This window comes from Struthio camelus, chromosome 20 (genome assembly GCF_040807025.1).
Source record: "Struthio camelus isolate bStrCam1 chromosome 20, bStrCam1.hap1, whole genome shotgun sequence".
Taxonomy (NCBI): domain Eukaryota; kingdom Metazoa; phylum Chordata; class Aves; order Struthioniformes; family Struthionidae; genus Struthio; species Struthio camelus.
In genome coordinates this window covers 2,694,015-2,716,894 of record NC_090961.1, presented here as the reverse complement: position 1 = coordinate 2,716,894, position 22,880 = coordinate 2,694,015, and the positions used below count along the sequence as shown (strand labels likewise).

At 41.2% G+C, this 22,880-nt stretch overlaps 1 protein-coding gene across 13 annotated transcripts in view; it reads left to right on the top strand.

Annotated features, from left to right (window-relative positions):
- DAB2IP (DAB2 interacting protein) overlaps nucleotides 1-22,880 on the top strand; it is a 267,258-nt gene that overhangs the window by 151,920 nt on the left and 92,458 nt on the right. The window contains exon 1 of one of the 13 annotated variants that reach the window (XM_068915277.1): nucleotides 21,276-21,487. The exons of the other annotated variants lie outside the window; for them this stretch is intronic. The gene's annotated coding sequence lies outside the window, so the exon portion shown is untranslated. Of the gene's footprint in view, nucleotides 1-21,275; nucleotides 21,488-22,880 lie in introns of those variants that run through there. 13 annotated transcript variants of the gene reach the window in all.

Sequence of the window (22,880 nt, the reverse complement as noted above, 5' to 3'; positions counted from 1 at the left end):
GGGAGACTTTTCCCATCAGCTTAAGTATATTTGAAATTTTTCCTAATGATTCCATTGTCCTCATTTTCTCATTTGCATTATCAATGGAAGTTTTTTTTTTTTTTAAACTAGGAGAATTTAGAAAACTAATAAAATTACATTAGATTTCATCCAGTGTGTGCGTCATTGACTGGAATTCAGATCTTGATAATGAGATTGGAATTTGTTTTCTATTTCAGGATACTAACGATGACAGAATAATCTGGGCATTAGATGTTTAAAAAAAAAAAAGGAGGGGGGCTAGGTTTTTGGCAAATGATTGAGATGTTATAAAAGATTGCTTTTAATAGATGCCTTGGGCTATGTGTGCAGATGTAAAATGGTTATGGTGCTATAAGCAGAGCTGATGCAACACTACTGGACAAATTAAAAAAAAAAAACAGAGAGGTTGGGGAAAGCAAGCAAGAAGAAATTCTTCGTTTTGTGTCAAATTGAATTTTTGGTATTGGCTTTTTACGTACAAGCACTCTTATAACATTTTAAAGTGGGACTGTTAACCTCTTGGGGGGAAAGATAAAATATTAATCCAAGTTAATTTCCTTTGCTTAATTCTGATACTATGCGTAATGTTTGTCAGTGTTTCTTTTTTGGTTTCCAGTCCGTGATATCTGATTCTTATTTCACAAGCTCTAAGGGACATGATTCTCTTACTGGGAAAGAGAAAGTTGTTTCTTTGAAATCAAGACTGTCTTACTAATATAAACACGTGCAAAAAAGAAGAAAGAATCATGGTTCAAGCAAAATCCCATATGGGATAGCCCAAGTGGGATATCTTGTGAATGGGATATCGATTTTCTGCTTTTAATACTATTGCTATATTGATAAAGCTGAAATCTCAGAATGACTGTGCAAATCTGTGAATTAAGTTAATAATTCCTCTCTTTAAAAATGAATAAAATAAAATATCCTGGGAATATTCAAACAGACAAAAAATCTTCAAAAAGTAGAACCCCATTCCTGAAGCAGAAGTTTCACCTCAAGAAAGGAGACTTAATGGAGCTGCATGTGGTCTCTGATTCTTGCTCGTGGTATGGTTTCTGTATGGAAGACACTTAAATACTGCAATACTCATGAAGGTATCTGATCCCTTTCTGTGCACTTTGTGCATGTAATTTAGTGAACGAAGTATATTCTTGCAGTGTGAGAATAACCTGGGACCCTAAGATAATTGTATGCATCACAGTTATTGTGACACAATGATATTTATAACAATTATTCTATTCCAGAAATGGATAACAGAGCTTCTTAAACAGGGCAGAGTGTACCGATTTCATTATTTCAGTGTAAAATCATCATCTTAACCAAATGGTTATCCTGTTTTAAAAAAAAAAAAAAAAAAAAGTGATCTTCAGATCAGGCCGTAAGTGGAAAAAAACCTTTGTCTAGAGGTTGTGTATGGGTCACCGCTGAAGAAGTAGTACAGTTCATTTCCCTTAGACTTGAAGAACTCTGCTTGATCTCAGGACTTTCATTTAAAAAACTACATTGAATGTTTATTCAGACGCTAACAAGTACTCTGTTTGGTTCCTTATTTCCTTGAATTGGACTTTAACTCTGAGAAATTGCTGTTTTCTTAAGACTCTCTTTAATGCGTCATGTTTGGAATATATCAATAATATCAAGTGTAGAAAGAGAATATACAGTCTTATAGCTTTTCCAAAATCTCTGCTGAAACAAATTAACCTGCTAGTTGTTTTCTTAATGCAAGAACAATACATTCATTTTAAAAGTGAAGGGGAAAAAATTAAATTGTGTGTACATAGCTGTGCATTTGTGTGTGCAGGTATATACACACACAGAGAAATAAAATCTACACCTCCACTGAGTAATTCTAACTGGGAAGAAGCCAGTAAGTTGCGTGTAAAGTGGCTCTCTTTCTGCTTTCCCTTCTGTTTTGGCTGGCATTTTCAGTATGTGGAGGACCCTACTTCTCAGCAAATAATGCCTGTTGCAGCAGCAGTTGATTCTTGTTCGTGACTCTCCAGTAGCCCAGATCTTTAGAGCTTGCCTCTCAACTTGTCACCAGCCTAGTGCAGTGCCAGAGGGTCTGGGATGACTTTCTTTTCCAAGATGGGATTCTTTTTAATTCACCGTTAATTGCTGTTTTGTTCATATGTAAATACCATTCTTTGTTGTTCCACCATGAAATCTCTCTTCAGCTTCATTTGCTGGAGCATGGGGGAAGGAACAGAGGAAAAGGGGGAAAAACATCTCTCTCATGCTTTCATGCCCCTTGGCAGTCTGTGCATTGGCCTTTCCGATGTCCAGCTGCCAGCGTGGAGACCATCTGGATACAGATCTTGCTGCATTGGGAGTCAGATTTGAAATCTATGTGCACTGCAAGGCATGCTGCCCTTTTAGCTTGTCAAGACTAAATCTCTGTTGTTTGAACTTGCAGCTTCTAAGCGCGTAGAAGTCAATACCCCAGCAAGGTAGCATGTTCTCCACTGTGCTGACATACCAATATGTTTTGTTTTCCTTTTTAAAGGAGTTATCCATCTTTAATGTCTGAGGGGCTTTGCTTACTGTGTATCTGGCATTTCATGGCAGGAATATGCTTTTGCTGAGTGCATTTAAAAGTACTGTGTGAAATCAGACTGCATTAACCCCGTTACCAACTGAGACTACTTAGACACTTCTCATTTAAAAAAAAAAAAAAAAATCAATTTTTAATAATGTTGCTTTTAGTAGTCTTCTTACAGTCCTCCTGCAATGTATGTATTTTCTCTTTTCTGTGCTTACATGATAATTGAATATTATTGGTTTTAAATGGCTTATTGTTCCTAGTCATTTGCGATTTCTCAATGACATACTTTGTTCGGCTACTTGTGACAGCATTATCAGCAGGCACTTCTCAAATACTTGTAATGCACAAGTGAGTATACTAATTAATTCTAAAGGGTGTTATTCTGTTTGGATGCCAGTGAAGGATACCAGCCAACAGAAGACAGGTGAGTTTTCAGGTCATAATTCAGCAAGAGGTTCTGCATGGGTGGCTGCTGATAGTTTTCATACCATGGTTTCAGCGTTGCACGTGTTCCAAAAAGCACATCTCTCTGTCTTAAACCATATTATACTGCCATGGGGGAAGATGTTTGAAAGTTTAAGACAATGTGCAAGTCATAGTAGATGCCTTTGTGATTTTAAGAAAAGTACTTAGTCCCTGTGCACTCCTGTCTCCCATCTGAAATTATAGTACTGTTCTGTCTACTTCAAACTCTGTGAGAGCCTTAAAGAGTGTGAGGCTGAAATAATAATGGGAGCATGATCGGGACTTCAGATAATAAATACAAACAATAAATGTGTACATCTGAATGATGAATTGTAGGTAAGATAGCTGCCTTAGCCTGTAACGGTTGGTTTGGTGTCTGCTTTTTATGGAAATCTTCTGCTGTTCGTTCCCTGAAATGGGAGCCTGTCAAACACACTAAATAAACGTAGGGAAAGCTATCAAGGAGGTGTTACAACAGAGGAAGCAGAAATATAGACTTAAACAAATTAAAAAAATGGTAATTAACCGAATGAGTTTCATCCTGGAGATAATCAGATGAATAGAGGGAAAATAATCGCAATTCTCAGAAAACAGTAATTAAAAAATACTTATTTGGAGGAATGGTTCACAAGCTAGATTGGAGGCATCAAAGTAAAATAACGAAATTATTACTGCTGCCTGAGACTGTGTGTGAAGGGCCCTCCGTGGCCTGTGTAGAACACTGTCTGCCCAGTCTTAGAATTTTGGAAACATCTCCATGTAAGTGAGATCTTGACAGGACAGAAGGCGCATGGAGCACGGCCAGTTCTGTTATCTAGGTCAGCTGAAAGATAACAGAGAGTGAATGTCATAATCTTGTATTTAAAGGGTGTCAACATTGGGGAGGTGAAAGAATTTATTGTAATTGACAGATAAACGTGGGATAAAGGGGGAAGATATAGGCATCTAGGCATCAGGAAATTATCTGAGTACTCCAATATATCAGTTTAGAACAGGCTCCCGAGAGAAGTAGTGAAAGTGCTTTCATTACTGACAAAATCCTTGGGGATGTGCTGGAGGAGTCAAATCACCTAACAGGTCTCTTCTGATTTCCATCATCATCGAAGGATCCCAAATCAGGGACTGAGAGTAAAGAGATTTATGGGGGAAAGATTGGCTTGGGGGAAGCATGGGAGAATGTATTGGTGCATATTTTTGGAATGTCCTAATCTAGGTGCTTTGTTTTGCTCTGCTAGCAAATGTTAGCTCTATGTATTGGATTTTGGTTTTTCTTTTGGGTTCTCTCATATAAGCCTCAGATGTGGTCTTCCACAGATAGAACTAGAGATGGGTCAGCCACAATATATGGATTAATGCCAGTATATTGAATGCTATAAAATTTGAGGAAGGTTTAGACTTTCTCAGTTTGATCCTTTGAAGAGGAAGCAGTTATGTAGAGACGGAAGTAGAAAAAAAATTAATAGTTATTGCTCGGAGTAAAAATGATGCTGCTTCTCAGGATTTAGTCCATGAATTGCTTACAGCGTCCTAGTCCCATTAACAGACTTCTCTTTTGGGTTCTGGATGAGCAGATGCACTTTCTTCTCCAAATACGGATAAATATTGAATTTATAAGAAATATCCAGCTCACACATAAAATAATTCATATTGATCTAGTTTACTACCCTGAAACTGCCAGTAGACGAATGGATGGATTGATGAGAAGGGTAGTATTTGAGTATTAATTTTATCCTCTTATCAGAATGTCCTCAGAGAGATAGATGATCTTTCTCTGAGAAACTGACTTCTAGGATTGTCCATTTTTTTCTCTCTAGTAAAGGGATGAAGGGTATCCTTGAAATAAACTTCATTCCCACACAGTGTCTTGGATGAACACACCAGAGGGTATCTCCTGAAAGGAAGGCAATGCCTTGTGTCTCGCTCAGATGTACCCAATGCCATGCAAATAAACTAGCTTAAACACTGTACTTCTAGGATTATTGATGAGCCTGAGATCCCTAAATTGCATAGTAAGGGGTTTCTGTTGGATTAAACTTTCTGCACATCACGATGTTCTTATCTAGAATTTTTCTGCATGCAATAAAATGAATAAAAACTTAGTTAGAAAACATCACTAGAAGTCACACAAATTAGCAGGCATATTTATAATCTCTAATAACTACTGTCATTTGAAATTGTTTATATATATTTTTTGCCCTCACCCAGCCTTTAAATGTTTCATTTTTAATTTACATACCTAGTCTTGCGCCATCTAAATTTATGGCTTAGTCTAATAGTTTATCTGCTTAAGCACTTTACTATGGACCGTGTTCTTGCTTAACCACAGGGAATTATTGATCTTTTTTAAAGACACAAATGGCCATCTCTTTCTTGTCAGGAACACAGGTTTAGGGAGTGAATGTACAGTGTGGGTTGTCAGCCTCTAGTGTTTGGGCAGCGACTTTGCATTGATTATGCCAGCCCTGGGCTGTGTCACACAACTTAGTTGCTATTTTATAACCTTTGAGCCTTGTGAACGCCGGCGACTCCTCATGGCTTGGTACCATCAAAGTGGGACGTTCTGTCTGGCAGGTTGCCTCATATGATATTCAGCGTTCAAAGCAGACATTTGCCATTTTCATTAAGGCTATGAAGAGAAGATTGTTCACTAATTGAATACATGGGTGACTCTCTGCTGTGTCGTGATCCAAAACGTGGTGCACACAGAGGAAATGGCCACAAGGATTAAGGATGGCACTAAACTTGGGAAAGATAATGAGAGAGCTGGCTTGGAAAATTGGAATTAATAACTAACTGCGCAGATACTGCAAAGTAACAAAGTCAGTGCTTCCCGTTCTGTGTGCTTTTCCTCCAAGCTATTGATCAATGAGAAGACTGTAGGATACCTAACAGCTTAAAACAATTCAAGCTCAAAAATAACATTTAAGTGAATAAGAAATCTGTGCTCCTGAAATAAATAAATAGCCCATTTTTCATCTGTATTCGCAACACATTGCTGCTTGCAGCCGTTTGTTATGGCAGTATTCTTTTAGTCTAGCATGTTTCCCTTCCCCAGCTACTTATATTCAGTTTCAGGTAGGTGCTCTGGGTTAACAAGTGACTATTGTTTGGGAAGTCAAAGTTGGGAGGAATACAGAGTTTCATAAAACCCTTTGTGACCTTGGAATGTAGCAGACATATTTCTTACATTATTATTTTTTTAAGTTTAACTTCTTCAAAGGAAGACCTTAAGCCCTTTTCAGATTGAAGCATCTCTATAATGCAGTCATTAAAGATACAGTAGTCATTTTTAAAATCCATGTTAGGAAATTCAAATATCTCCATTTACTAATGTTGCATTGCTTTTTCAAGTATTACACTGCTCATTTTTGAAGGCCTTCCAGGATTTCTAGTGGCTTCTCACAGAACCAGAGCCAGAACGTGCTGTTTCAGTTTAAAATCTCAGTGCAGCAGAACTGCAGGTAATCTATGGCTGAACGGTCTAGAAAGCTAAAAATGGCACGTAGGCGAAGAAGGAGCCCCTCAGGTGACCAGCATTTCTTCTGGTGTGCTGCTGAAGTCCTTTTTGAGTGTGGCTTGGTTATTTATTTATTTATTTTTATACTTGGGATTGGATCAGAAGTCTTTGCTCTCCCAGAGGTCATAGCTTTTTAAATGTTGAAGGTTCAACTTCATAGTCACACCGAGCTAACCTGCAGCGTACTCTGAAATCTGAGTCAATATCAGAACTTTGTTAATGGCCTTTCCTCTATTTTACATTAGAGGAGGAAAAGCCTAAGCCTCTGAGTGGATTCCTAGTCATGTTTTAATTAATTGTATTTTTATAGCATGCTGCCAGCAACTGTCAGGAAGAAGGAAATGCTTCTAATCCAAATTCACAACAACAAAAAACAAATGCACTAGAAATATCCCCAGCCGATAAATGGATGCATCCTTTAAGAAATAATACTTCTCCCACAAACCAAACTCAGAAAAACTGATGAAAAACAGACTTCTCCCACTCCTAGTCCCAGTCAAACAAAGTATATTTTCTAAAGAGAAATGAGTGCCAGCAGCAGCGCACTCCAGGAACCTCACATTAACACAACTGGAAGTGGAGGTGATGAAAAGGGAAACAGCTTGGCAAGGAAGTAGATCTCAGTTTGAGCCTTCCCAAAGGATCACTCTGAAGAGCAAAGGGTGGAGTAGGGAGTGTGGACAGGAACAGGATCTCAGAAAGATCTGACACATTTTGGAATCCCATCTTAGGCTGCAGTAAACTAAAAAAATTAATTGCCCATTATAAACGTGGGAGTGAAAATAACCCCTTTGTTGTTACATGTGGGGCTGTGCATTTTTTAAAGATTTTAAAAAACAACCACCACCACCACCAAACAAAAAAACCTGTGAAACTCCAGGAGATTGAGATCCCTGGAGAGGGAGGACAGAAGAGGGAGGGAAATGGCTGTAGCCATGTTCTGGGTGATGAAATTGAATTTTCCTCGCTTTGAGATGTACTCAGGAAATGAAAAGCAACTTACTTTCCTTTGTTGTGCTCTAGCTGGCTTGGCGCTCATGGGAAAAATACTAACTTGGGGAATGATGATGACAACTTTCTCCAGTTGACAGGGTGTGTTTGACTTGCTTACGTTTTGGGCTTGGATTTATTTTTCCTAGTTAATTCACAGGCAGCTGTTTTGAGAATAGTTTATTATTTATCTTTTTTTAAAAAACAACTCCTCTTCTTGCTGTTTGTCTTCTTTCTTTCCTTCTTTCTGATAATTCAATTTCTTACCTACATGTTGTTGGAAATATCGGGCTCCATGGTGTGAATTGCGGAGCACACCCACCCTCCCTCGAGGCACCAAGTGCCTTGTTCCCAGCGGGCAGGGCGGAGGCTATGAAATGCCAGTGCTTAGCTTTAGAAATCCCTCCCGTCTTTTGTGCAGGGGCCTGGCTTTATTTGAGAGGACCCTTTATGCCTCTGACGTTTCCTCTCTTTTGTTTAAAAGCGGTTGTGGGCTAGCTGTCTTTCACCTTGTGTTTGCATCAATGTGTGACGTATCTTTTCCTTTTTCTGTTCTCCTAGTTTTTGAGCCCTCGCTCTGTTCTTGTGCATCTGTGCTCCACGATTTACAGTAACACCTGCTGATGGAGGCAGCAAAAGGGCTGTTGTGCATCTGGATGGATCCTGGATAATTAGGAGACTGCAGAGCTGTTTAGCCCACTGTGTCATGTCTTTGCCCCTCCTGTACATGCAAGCAGACCTGAGTGACCCTTTTTAGCTCAAAGAAGCCATATTCAGATCTCTGGTAGCACATGGGAAGAAAGCTGAGAGGGACCCATTGCTTCCAAAGACTGCTGCTTAACTCTCATCTAAAACAGTGTGCGAGTGTGAGAGAACTTAATTTCACCAGCCAGATAGGAGTTCCACCAAGCAGACCCCTGTACCTGAGGGCTGACAAATATGTTTAGAGCCATGGCACTTAGCCAAGGCTCAGTCAGAAAGCTAGCCAGTTTTAACTACCCTATAGGGCTTTGTCTCTTGCAAGTGAGTCAGGGTGAGTATGAAGCAGTTGAAGAAGAGCAGGGATTAGGTGACAAATCTATAGAAAGGGCTGAATATCTGTTATTCATATCATTTGCAGTGTCAGTTTGGGTTACCTGGAATGCAAGTATTCCGTATAGCTGAGGGCAGGATATGCTGACTTGAGAGCCATGCATGGAGGGTGGTGGTCAAAACTTGTCCCCAGTGTTCTGCACTCGGGGCAAGATGCTTTAAATTAGCGTGGTTGAAAAGAGCTGGAGTATTTGCTGTAGCCCTCAGAGAAGCTGAGGGGTAGAGTGGGTAAAATGAGATGGTCTTTGAGTCAGGCTGTGTTAAGAATGCCAGCTCAGAAAAACTGAGTGAAAGAGGTGGATCTGCCCTGTATTAACTGAGTAAGACGGAAAGGAGGCTAGATTAGGATAAAGAAGTACCCATAACAGGACTGACGTCACTGAATGGGAATTGGGGAATGACTGGCCTTAACGTATGGGTTCATTCAGTAATGCAGGTAGTTCACAGGTATGTGCACCACATGCATACACACACATGCACACATGCGCAAAATGTTAAGACTTGTTCTTTGCATTGTTGTTTTAAAAGCACAGAAACGCTAAGCCTTGTTACCTGCCAGCTGGGAAAGCGCATCTGAAGGAAGCTTTCTTGCAAGCTACGCACACAAATTCCATCTTCCCCTCGTGCCGTCTAATACCTGGCTTCTGCCACAGGCTCTGAGCCTGGGAAGGCAGGCAGATCCATGCACTTTCTTCAGGACTGGGCGCTTTCCTGTGCTGAGGATTTGATGATACACCCAGCCTACTTTACTCTGTATTAATAGTAGGGAGAGAAAAGGTACTTTGGAATGGAGAATACTATGTACTGAATAAAAGGGAGGATTGAATCCTGGATCTAAGCAGACTGGACTATAGAGAGGGATGAGAGAATTGGTTCATATGTTGATTGTGCAAAGAAGGACATTACCATTGTCTCAATGCTTATAACTCTTCTGTGACTAAGCACAAGCTATCTCTCTCCAGGGCTTTCACAAGTGCTAAAAACCAATTAAACCATGTTAAGAGAAACCTCCCAAGATCTGACAGTGAAAATATATTGACCTTCTCTGGCAAATGTTGGCACTGTCATTGTAATGCAGTGCTCATATTTCCATTTTGTCAAGGTGCCCAATAATGAATTCATAGCTCTTTCAGGGAGAGAGGATATGTCCTTTCACTGACCAGGCGGTGGGGCCTGGATTTGGTGCCTGTTCTGCCCCACCTGTGGGGAGTCAGTGGATGCTGCCTTTGCTGGCAGGTTCATCTGTTCTTTCTACCTGTCTCTGTGACATTGAAAAGCTGTCATTCCCCAGAGCTTGTCCCATTCGACTTTTCCTTTTGTGCTTATCACTGCTACTGGCCTCTCAACGTGCTCCAAAAAATCTGAGATACTTTTTTTTTTTTTCCCCACTGTTCCTGAGTGGTTTCATTTATTATTTACTAATGACATCCAGAGGACATACTAGTGATGGGTTCAGTTGTGATGACTGCAGTAAAACTGTGTGCTTATGCTAAGTTCCTGGGAAGATAATATATTCATTGGACAGACTCAGGGATTAACTCTGTAGAGCTGTAGTCATCTTTGTCTTATAGGAGTATATTTATATGAACCTTTAAAAAATGACTTGGCAGGGATTAAATTGGGAACAACACAACACAAAACAGGCATTTCTGAGCTGCACTTGGGAAATCACAGCAGAGCTTGGTCACGTATATCCCCTGGCCTTTCCCCTGGCCGGTGACAGTGAGAGAAGGTTAACACTGACTGCATGGCTTATATGGCTGCAGATCCTTATGGCTGTGGCCTCCGTCTTATTTCTTATGAGCCACTGTCTACCATCCATCACAGAATCTGGCCCCACTGCCCACCATTACAAAGTGCCTTCATCTTGTTATAGTTACCTCTGTTCCACAGGGTTCCCTTCAACTCTTTCTTCATGCGTCCTGTATGTTTAGCCTAACTGGCGCAGGGTGATGGGCTGCCATAATGGGAGGCGTAAGTTTGCTCGGAGGAAGCATGCACTGGTGTTTTCCTTTCATATGCGCTCACAGACCTCTTGCTGTCGCTACTGGTTTTGTACATCAGTAGAAACTCAAGCGCCTCTGAGCCCTCCTAGCTGCTGAACTCCTCTCTGGTAGAGAGCCTCTGGTATTGCCCTTCGTGGCAAAAGCAGCTGATGGCACAGTTCAGCCAGGAAACTCAAGCCAGGTATGTGCCTTCTGCAGTCTGTTCCTTTCCCATTCAAATCAGCACGCGCTTTGTCATGGACCTCAGAAGTGCCAAGTCTAAAGCGCTAATTTCCCCCTTGGTGACCTAGGAGTTTTGTCACGGCTTGGATGCAACCAGGGGCCTCTGAAGCTTTGATTTGGGGGATGTATTTGAAAGATTAATCACAGTCACAATAGACACAGGGATCTTTATGGACTGCCTCAGGCTCTGACTGGCCAAACACAACATCCAGATTGCTTGCCAACTTCAGCCACTTTGTTTCAGAGTTGCTCTCCTGCAATGTTAGTATAGACCCTAGCAAAAGGAAAGTGTCACTCACAAAGCTGTGGTATCCCAGTGTTCAGCACCAGTTACAGGGGCAGCACCAGGTGTATCTGAAAGGAATTGCACATGGGATGCTGGAATTCATATAAGTAGATACAAGGTAGGTGGGAATGATGGCATATGCTATACATGCTGTAACAGTTGGTCAGCTTTCCAGGTCCTACCGTTATTCATATTACTCTAAGGTGTTTAAGTAGAGATAGTTGAAATATTTTGTTTAAAAAACACTAACAATATCTCTTATTTTCATAAAATTGTATTTTTATAACGTTGAAATGCTTCAAGTTCTTGCCAGTTACAAGCTAAGATTTCATTTCTTTCCTTCCTCTTATTTTTTTCCCTTTTTGTGGAACGTAAATGTTCTAAAATGTTTTGAAATGGGGTCATGGAATACGTAGAGACAGGAAAAGCCTCCTACATTTACAATGAAAATAGCAAAACCAAAATCTTAAGACTTCCCATTTTTTGCTTAGTTTTAGAGATAAACATCCCAATCGCTATGACTTAGAAAGTGAAATATGCATAGAGAGTAAAGACTTTTTTAGCTTTTGATTATTATTATAATTGTTTCTTCACTCTTTGCAAAGAGTGTCAGATTAAAAGTCTGCTGTACGTTTTCTTACACAAAGAATAGTTATCTTCTTTGAATGGTAGTTAAGTTATATTTAATGCTGAGAAAACAATGCACTGAAAGACAATAATGCTGATATTTCCTTGTGATCATAGTCATGCAATGTGGAGACTTTTAAAGCAGTTTCAGAGGCACCAGGCTGCTGTGGGTCAGGCTGAGTCAGCCCCATCCACACCTGCCTCGGAAGCATGGGGGTGAGATGCTTCTCCTTTCCAGCTGTAACTACGCAGCAAACGTGCATCCCCAAAGCCTTGTGTGCCTGCGTTGCAGAAGTGTGGGCAGGGAAAAGGGGCAGCTATTTTGAAGAAAGTTTTATTGCTATCTTTTCCATCACTGATAGCACTTCAGGCAGCAAGACTCTTGCCTATTACTCTTTAGAACATTGCATTTAATCTGATCCAATTGCCCTTATTTGTCTTTTTCTGTGAAACACTAGTTTAATCAGTTTAGAAAGATCTATAAACTTTAAAATTTCAAATGGAATTTGAAACCAGTGCCTTGACTTTCAGGTATATAGATACATGTAAAAGATCCATGTAACTTTTAGAAGTTTCCTTGCTTTTTTAAGTTCACTCTGCTTTGTATAAAAGGAAAGATTTTTATGTGCCTTCTATTTTTAGGATGAAGATGTTTTTAGTTTTTGTTCTTAAATCTTTTAAGCTGTATAGCAGTGTCAGTTATGTTTTTTTTTAATTGGCCTCCTTGTTTGAGGACTTCTTCCCGTCTGATTTTCAGCGCTGGCAGTGTCAGCTCCCACTAGAAATAATGAGTCTGGCACGTATCTTGTTCGCTTGAACAGCTTTAGCTTGGAGCACTGAGGAATGCAGTATCTCGATGCTGGAAGGCATTGCTAGGAGCAGATACAACTGCTTGTAAAAACGTTCTCTCTCTAGGTTTGTTCATAGAAGATAAATTCACCTCTGTGCAGAAGGGTAGCATGAGGCCACATATCTGGTGAATCTTGCCTCCAGTGGGAGAGGGATGGGCCGAAAGGGACGGCGATGGGTTTCAGTGGGCCTTGAGCTGTGCAGGGAGCTTGTCCGGCACAGGCGCGATTCTCCTCCTCGTGGCTTTCTGGGATTTGCCCGTTTGTTTCCCTAGAGCTGCTGAAGGTCCTCACTGGAGGTCAGGGCGGTTTTTAGCGAGATAGATGCATGAGAAAGTTGGCCAGGGTGCGTTGTACTTGGTTTTACTCAGGCAGAACTCTGCTACATCTGCACCACTTTCCTGCTTAATTTTTTTTTAGTTTTCTACTTGCAAACTGTCTCCACTACAAACCGTATGTAATTTCCCTTCCAATTTTACCTGGGGCCAGTAAATGAAAACTTCCTGTTCTTCTCAGGGTGAGTGAAACTTTGTAGTCCTTCACTGTGGAAGCCAAACTTTTTGGTTGAAACTAGGGTTAAAACTTCCCTCAAAGACAAGATGTTCTTTTTCCACATGACAAAACATTGTCTTGATTTTCAGGAAAGCTGTGCCCTGCTACCCTCTGTCTCTTTCCATTGTGGTCAAGGCAGAAAGTACACTGATAGCATGGGCAGACAAAACAGACAGCAATATTGCTGTGTCTTAGGGATTACCCAGGACTGTACTGCAGTCAGCCATACATATCATCAAGTTATTGATCCTACTTCTGTGCATAGAACTCCTCACAGCACGCCTTTCAAGTCAATTTTATCATGCCTACAGTAAGATATACAACAGGGAAATCCTCCCCAATAATGCTTTTGATCATTAGTTTCCTTAGGGCTTCAAGTGTCATTGTAGCTGAGCCTGTGGGTGAGACCACAAGATAATCACACCGATATGTCTTGTAAACAGCGTTCATTTCCAGGACGGGTCGGCTGCTGCTCATCTACTGCGTCTGCAGTTCTGAAGACGCACAAATGCGAGGGTCTCTGTATGACCAGCTGATGTTTTGTATAGCGCGTTGTGCTCCTCCTCAGTGCCCTCTGGGCCCTTAACAAGTCGCACTAATTGTCTAGTTATACACATTTAGCAAGTGGGCTCCACCATGGGTAGTGGAAAACTACGCCACTGTCTGTGTGTGCGTGTGTGTGCCTCCCTGCTTCAGCCAAGCTGTCAGAAGAGACTGCTTTGAATAATTCAGGCTCTGAGCTACAACTTGTAAGATACAGGAAAATAAAAAAGTGCCTGCAGTTGTCTATAGTAGCAGTAACTCTCTCTACCAAATTTCAATATCCAGCAATTGCCTTTAGGAGTGAGTTGGACAGTCAGAATATCCTCCGCGCCTGTGCTGCTTGAGCTGCCCAGTTCCTTCAGTGTTGTCGTTATGAACACATCTGCACACAACGGCTCAATCTTGGTGGTAGCTATTAAACAGACTAGTCTGAGTTCAGGATTTTTATCCCCATCACTTCCCTTCAACAGCTTGTGTTGTTCCATAGGTGAACTCCTTCTTCCCCTAACAGCTGGGGGAATGTGAAAGTGTGCTAAATATGAACCAAGCTCATTTATACTTGTGGTTCCTCTCTGGGAATTTTGTAAATTAGTGTAATTTTATAAACTTACATGCAATGGCATGTAACATAAACAGCTTGACAGAACAATAGACAGAGACATTTTAGAAAAGTCTTGACTCTTCTTAAAAGTCAATACCAATGGACTGCAGTGCAGAATCTACACTGCCGCTTCTTATATTTCATTTGAATCTGGGGATACCCACTGCAATATTTCACTGAGCAGTATTTCATTTAATTAGTTTGTATTGTTAACTGCAGAAAGTCCTGTCAGTTTTTATCTATTGTTTCCTGCCAAGTGCTTTAAACAATCAGAGCTAAATTATACAGCTATTTCCTTAAGCAGCCAAATGGCAGTCTGTTGAAAGTCATTCAGTGGCACAAGCTGAGAACAGATAAGTTATAAGATAAATAGTGGGTTAAGGAGCTCTTCTCTTGTGCACTAGCAGGAGGATTGTGCCTCATTACTTTGCAGCTGCCCTCCCAAGGATCACTCTTGCTCAGTCTCCTTGCTGCTTCTTGATGCCTCTTTTCTCTCTGTCTACCCCACAGCCGCTGGTACACGTGCTGCAAGGCTCCTGTGCTGCTTCCCAAAATGCAGATTGCAGCAGAATCTGAAGCCGTTTTTTCAGTGTTGTTTAGCTTGCTGTGCTTTAAAGAATTAAGGACTGTAAAGTATTATAGTAGGTTCCTAGGGTAAAGTGATGAGGCCGAAGCAGCCTTCAAGGCTGCTGAGCCGTTCACATCAGGAGCAGAAATTGTCTATGGGGAAAAAGGGTTTGTTCCCCATCTCAACCAAAGGGATATGAGAAAGCTATTAGCTTTGATTCGGTAAAGTGCTTCTCTTCAGGAAGACATTAAGCTTGTGCCTAAGTGTTTCGCTAAATAGCAAAGACCAAGAAATTTTAGAGGCACATTTACAGCTTAAATTTCTCTCTCAAATGAGACTTGCTACAAGTAACAGAGATAAAGGGAATAACATACTGATGCATGTATAGGTTTCTCAGGATTTTTAAAACATAAGGTCATCATTTACAACCTTGGTTCCTTCAAGTTAGGCATGCAAATCCTTATTTAGGTACGTAAGTAAATGGCCTACTTTTCTGGGATGCTGAATCCATTAAAGTCAATGAAAATTCTGCATCTGTGAATATCATGTCACTTCTTTTGCTAGCTAGCTTTACGTACCCAAATACAAAAACTTTGATCTAAATGAAGAAGATTTTAAAAAAGGCTGCTGAGGTTTTTGCCATGGTTTTACAACACCAGACTCAGTGGCACATGATTAATGCCTGGCATTCAGAAAGTTAAACTGGACTGAATCCTGCATGAAGAGTTAGTTTGGAATCACACTAGCATAAAAGAGGGAAGGATGTGGTCTACAGAGTGTAAAGTGCATGTAAAACTGTCCACTCTCAATTCGCAGTCTAGGCTGAGGGCACAGTGAAAGTAACAAGCAAAATAGCAAGGAGCAGATCAAAGCATGCTGAAGCAAAGAATCTCTCCATGGGATCGCTAATTCCAGAGGAGGAATTTTTGAAGTCATCACATTGGTTGGGGCAGATAACAGTCAGTGCATGTTGTCCCTCACAGTGGAGTTGCCAGGTCGTGACGTGTGTTCTTACTCAATCTGAACAGTAATGTTAATGACAATGTGATCTCAGTGAAATGAAGTGAGAAATCTGTCACATGCTTTAGTCTTTAGTTTTATAGCACTAAATATAAAGAATGAGAGAGGCAAGTGTCCTTTCGTCTTATGAGCTCGTTGCTTTTCACTGCCTGTTCCTGTTGTGCCTAGTAGGTGTTTGGGCCTCTGGTATGTTTTGCAGAACGTTAAGTCCAAAATTTTACATTTAGGACTTTTCTTCTATTGCAGCTCTCCTGATACTGAGAGCTTTTCTGGTTTGCGCTGGTGCCTTGCACTTGATCCAGCCATCTGTGCTGCTGCTTTGATCTTGTCACACATAACCCATTGAAAGGCTTCCAAGCTGCAGAACTTGTCTAGCATCTTGTTCAAGTTTCCTTTTCCCTTCTCTTTTAGGCCCTGCACATACTTTTCCCAGCGTGTATCTAGCTCTCCTAAAAAGTGCTCAGTCTTCCTCCTAATAATTTTCTGTATTTCCTCACCTGACTTGGGGCATTATGCCATCTTTGTGCCTTTCTTTCTGACAACACCTGTATATAGAAACCAAAACAGTCTAGGTCATAGCCGGTCCCTTCCACTCACAACGCTGGCCACTTCCCAAGTGTTGGTCATTCCCTGTCCCTGCTTTAGGTCCTCTCTAAATAACCATTTCTCCCCTGTAGTCTTAAAAACCTATCTTCTTTGCACTCCCATGTCTGTCCTGGATAGTTTTGTTCCTTTTCATATCACCTGATTTCCAGTTAGAGTCAGATGCAGTAGTTTGGCATCTTGTCTTTTTCTGCTTGCAAAACACCCTCTGTGAAGAGTAAAGGCCGTTAACACCATGCCACAACGTACAAAAAAAACTTTCTCCTGGTGGAATGCTTCACTGATGTCAGCAGTAAAAGTTTTTAGTAAACTCAAGTACTTTCAGATTAAAGAAGAACCTGAAATGGCTTACATACACAAAATGTTTAAAGGCCAGAGGGACTCCGCAAAAAAGGTATTCATTTAAATGCAATTATTTTTCAAGAGGACAAAATAATAACCTTTTTTTAAAAGTGGGTCAACACTACATCTGCAGCACTCAGCCATTTTACCTATGACATGATCACCCACTCTGTTTATCTTTAGGCAATATGCTCTTGCAAACTGCCAATTAATTGCATGTTTGGTGCCTGCTCTCTCCCAGCATCTTGGATAAACAGGGGAAAGCCAATCGGAAGGAGCCAGTCCTGGCTGCAAGGGAAGGAAATCTGTCATTGTCTCAGCCTTGTTATCTGCAGCAAAGGCAGACTTGTAGCAGCGTTCTGCTTCTAAACACCCTCTTTAGGCACCTTCTGATTTACATAGATGATGTGTCAGCCATTGCTTACAGCAGTACTTGAAGTTTTTTAAAGAATTGCTTTTCCAAAATATTAGATGCAGATTATCCTTCATAAAAGGCAAGGACCATCACCATTAGTAAAATGTGTGAGCAAAGTTCTTAAAATGAAACAATAAAGACAAGTCCAAGCTAACCCAAGAGAAAGAAAAGAAGAGAAAGGAAGATCAAGATTTGGTTTCTGGTTAGCTCTACTCAGAGTGGTCCTTTCTGTGGATTTTATCTAGATTATCTTTTGGAAATTTAGGGGGGACAATTCTAATTGTGACTTTACTTTTTCAGGAAGGTCAAACCTGTTATGTTAGTCTGGGGGTACGTTCTTTTCCTCCCCTTTAAGCTGGAAGTATTTCCTAATCAGTGCAAGATTTGTATGTCATTTAAATCTAGTCCGGACAAAACAATAAGCTGTAGGAAATAATCTCCATTGCACACTGATCTTCCAGCTGACCATATACTTCCTTTCTGTCTCCAATTTCTATGACTATTGAAATCCCAAAAGAATGCACTGCAGAGACAATCCTTCATTGGTTTGGAAGTGCGCTAGATACAGTTCAGCAGGTATTCGCTCTTTTTTTTTTTTCTTTCTTTCTATTGTGCTCTAAAACTAAGTGACTTAAAAAGAGGCTCATCTGACTCCACAGTGGCTACAGAGAGCCAGGACAAAATCTCCTCCTAGGGCAATCCTCAAGAGGATTTTAAACTGCCATCTTGACAGTGAGTTATTGTAAATTAACTGTTGCTTCCAGGCAAAGAGTGATGAATGGTCTGAAATGAAGAGATAAGTGTGCAGATGGATACATTCTCCCGGGCTCTCATGGACCTTCTGAGGCACTAGCAGCTGGAAATAATTCTGAAGACGGAATACTTGATGCTGGGTCAATTCTTATTCTATTATGCCAATGTACATAAGAGAATGAGTGAGTGGAGTTAATTCAAACTTGTAATAGTGTAATATAGAATAAAAGCAAGCTCCTTGTATCTTGCAGCAATGTAGACACGTGTTTTGGGGTTTGGTTTTTTTGTTTGTTTGTTTAGCTGCTTTTTTAACCAGTCACAATTTAGACTGTCCATGTTTTAGTCCTGTCACTTAACATTTACCTTCTAGTAGTGCCTTAAGGCCATAGTTAAGCTGAGTTCTGACATGCCTGTTGTTCTGCCTGTTTGATAATCCATCCAACACAGATTTGGCGTGAGCAAGGAAGGGATCCCAGGAAATGGGAGGATTGTAGTGAGCCTGTGATGGCTGCTTCCAAGGCGATTCTTACATTTGCTATGAGCTTTTACCTCTGGATATTTAACTGAAGGGAATTTAACTGAAGCCTCCCAAGATGTTCTTTGCACAAGTGGATTATTTGTTGCAAATGCATTTATTCTTTGGCTACACTACCTGATATTACTGGGCCTTTTCATGCCAGTCTAGTCTAAAATTTATATATTTCTTTCTATTTTGCAAAGACCACATGTGTTTGAGTGGTGACATTTTAAGGGGACAAGGGAGCTGTACTGAAAGGCACCTGCAGAAAGCTTTGGGGAAGTGGGACATCCATAATGAGCTACATGTGTAGGGAGAGTGCTGGGACAAGAGGGAGGAATCTCCCAGAGTCTGAGGAACTTGGGATGGACTGCTCTGGGATATGGGCTAAATCCATTTCAGTGATGAGAGATCTCTGTGAAATACAGTGGAATAAAAAGAGGCTGCAAATTACAGTACAAGCAGAAGGTTTGCTGTAGGATACAATCTTGCCATGGAAATGGTGCTAATTAAGCAGATGTTGTAGTCAGTAACTCAGTGGCTTTGAAGTCTATGTTTTCTGTGAATAAAATCAAGATATTCCATATGGAGCTGGCAACTCTAGGCCTGCACAGGTTTAAACAATAGTAATTTAAGTCTGTGAACTCAAAGGCTTTTGAAGGCCGAAGATATTTTGGCTTCCTAAAATGTTTAAGATATGTCAGGGTGTTATGAGAGCAGGTAACATCTCTCTGAAACAGTAACATGCTGAGACAGATTATTTAACACTTAAAGCTTCTATTTATACCTTTCGTACATCCTTGTGCTTGGAATAGAGCTGTCGTTTTGTATTGGCTGAACCTAGGTCAAGTAACCATAATTTATATGTGCTCTTCATGGCTATCATAGAGTTCCTTGCTCTTCAGGCTAATAGAAAAGTGTTACTCCATTTTTGACAGCAAACAGGAGCATTCCAGATATACACCCATATCCGACTACTGAGAGTCAAATCCTGCTCCTACTAAAGGAGTGTGAATTTAACCGTTGGACCTCAGTGAAAGTGGGATTTGGCCTGCAAACAGCTAACACAGAATAATGATCTGGCATCCACTTACTATCTTCTCATTTATTATTCGGAATAGGCATCCTTAGGTTATGTTTCCTTTTCTGTTGACCTGTGGCTGCCACTGTTGCCTCGTCGTGGGTATTGCACAAGGCATTCATTTCTTGTCTCTCAGCTTTGAGTATAGCGTGGGTTCTGGTGCAAGAATAGCTGAGCTCAGGTTAAACAAGATCCAGATTTAAAGGAGTACATGCCCATAATGTCTTCAGAGCCAGCTGTGCAAATTGCACTTGGGAGAGTAGAAAGACGCTGTTTTGCATTGGAGTGATAGTGATGGTGCACAAGTCTCAACCAAGCTGTTAGCATAAGGTCGGCCCATTGAGCAGAGATGTAATAGAAAACAATTTTGCAATTCCAACCTTTCCAGTTACTTCTCTCAAAAAGAGTACGTTCAAAAAAATAGCAAGTCCTTGCTCAGTGTTCTCCTGTAGCACGATGTGCCCTGGTTTCTAGCAGGAGCTCTCGGTGCCCTTTATCATTAGCTTGGGGAATGGTACAAAAAGCTGAAATAGATAATATGACAGTTCCCACTGCTTGTGGTCATCACCAGGGCAGTGAATCTAAACATTTGCCATCAGAAATGATTGAAAACACTGCCTCAAGCAGGTTGATTTTCAGGAAAGAGGGAGACATGAAGAGCTGTGGGCACTCAAACAAAATACTCTCTTCTTCTTTCTCTTTTATTTCTGTAATTTGCCAGAATTTTCTGATTGACAAGGTGAACTAAAATCTGCTGAATTGATGCTGCTTGCCAGGTCATTGTACAGTATTTAAATATGCTGGCGATAGTAACTCTGTGTTGCTTCCAGGGACTAGGAGTTTATTATCACACTGGGTATGGCTAATATAGTGGCAGTTTAGGTTTCAAGAGGATTTGAGGAAAATGTCCTTTAATTCCTGTATGTCTGGATTGTGTTTACCTTTTCATAATTAAAAATGAGAATTATAAATACCAAGAGGAGGAGGCTGCAAGCCAAACCAACAACATTTATAGTTTCAGCTTTAAAGATTAACTCCCTTCAGGAAGCAATAAAGAACAGAGCTGCCCAATCCAGATGCAACTGCGTATGAAAGAATCTTGACGGTTTAACGCTAGGCTTCGGGAGCCGGGAGGGTTTGGAAACGCGCGCTCCTCTGGTGCGGCCAGCATCCTCCCAGGAGCATCCTTTCCTTGCTGCCGTCAACTGGCCGAGTGTCTCCCGAAAGGGTGGCGAGTAGATAACGCTTATGAAGTGGATTGGAGCCTGTTACTGAATAGATGAAGTGGAAATCTTAAAACTAATTGGAGGTGCAAACAGAGGAGCCTGTGCATATGTGCAAGCTCTCTCTCTTCTTCTGCGTATGTTTGCTGTACTGCACTAATTATATAGCATAAAGAAACATGCTACATTAAGTTTAATTAGGAATGAGCTGCTTTGTCACGTAAACCTGAAGTACAGCACAGTTTCTTCAGCCTGGACCGCAGCCAGTACCTGCGTGAGCTCTTCGGCAGCGGGGAAAGGGCTGGGAGCAGACGCCTCTCCTCCGGAGCAGTGAGCCTCGAGGAAGGGTTTGAATTACAAAGGAAGGGAAGGGGCTGAGCTTCCCTCCCCTCCACCTCCCTTCACAAAGGGCAATAGTCAGTTTACTTTAATAATCCTGCTATCAGCTGCAGAGGAAGTCGGGCAGTCCGGGAGTCTGAGAGCAGTTAAGAGCCAGCTGAATAATAGAAGCCATACAGACCCGAGCAACCCGAGCAAGGGAGGGCACCGGAGACGATGGAATCGCACTGCTCTTGCAGGAGCTGAGTTTCCCGGGATCCCAGAGTTGGTTTTCTGTACTGATCTTATTTTTCTGTGCTGTGGAGGCTTGGGTAAGTGTCCAGTAGTTTTCCACTTATGTTTCTTTTCAGTGTTTCACCAAGACTTGCTACATTAACAGGGAACTGCAATGACAAAGTATTTCCTGCGCGTTGTTGAACTTGCTCTGGAAGTGGATGATCCAGATTTGAAACGTCGGACCTTTAAAATCTTTTGAATTCATATGTTGCTTTCTAAAAAAGGGCCGGGGAGTAGACATGGAGAAAGCAGGCTTTCCAGCTCATTGTTTCAGCTGGTGGGGACTGCTGAGGCTACAGCATCTTGCAATGTGTTGGATTTTCAAATGTTGGATTGCTCTGAAAAGAGATCTCCCGAGGTCTGTCAGTCAGTTCAGTGGTGCAGATGTTTGTGCTGTTTCCTGTGAAAGCAGCCGGTGGGGGTTGCAGCAGCTGCGCCTCTAGCCAACCTCTGCGTTCAATCATCTGCCGAGAAAGGGAGCGTTCAGCGCTTTCTCTAGACGTTCGTGGGGAGGGAAAGAGAGAAGCAGGACTGAAATGGTAAAATGGTTTATGTGAATGGTGTTTACTCTGGGCCCTGAAACTCTCGCAAAAGGGATCCACAGATCTGGGGGCACAGCACGCAGGCAAGCAGTTCAGCCGCAGCCACCGAGCAAAGCGGGCAGAGGGCAAGCTGTTGCGCACAGAATTAGTAGATTTTTCAGGGTGAGTGTAAAAGTTCTGTACGACTGAAAAAAAGGAATGGGCGGTGGAGTGGAATAAGGGTGTGTTTGCAAGCAGTCCCGGGTGTGTGTAGGCGGGTGCGTACGTGGTACGAGTACAGCACAGCTAACTTTAAAGGGAGATGTACTAAAACTTATGTAATTTATGAAATTGGATGTCCCTTCCTGACATCCCTGCTGTGAACCTGAAAAGACAAGCTCTGAAATGATTTTTAAAGCTGTCTTTATTAGTCATCCTTTATGCAATTTGTTTCTTTTTCACATTTCCTTTTGAGTAAAAGGAGATAGGTTGGTTCCACTTCCCTCTCCGTTCCTCCTCTATTGTTAATCTCTCCCAGCTTCCCTTACAATTGTCCAGTTCTGCTCTTTTCAGAGCCTGCAGAAAAGGTTCTTGTTGAAACAGAAAGGAAGAAAAAATTTCAAATTAAAGTCTGGCAAGCATCTGTGTCCTCATTAGGCTCCATACACAGTTCCTCCCTCCCAGCCCTTAAAGGTATCAGGGTGACAAGCATCGCTCACAATATCTTAAACAGCTGCAGTATCTGTCTTGGCCTTTAGATTATTCATTATTCAATAGATGCAGCGAATAATAACCGCAGTTTGTAAATAAGGTATGTTTATAACAATATATATAACTAAGAGCAAGTAACTATAACTGAAGCAATTCATTCTTATATTAAGACAAGCCTCATTCAAATCTGTGAGCA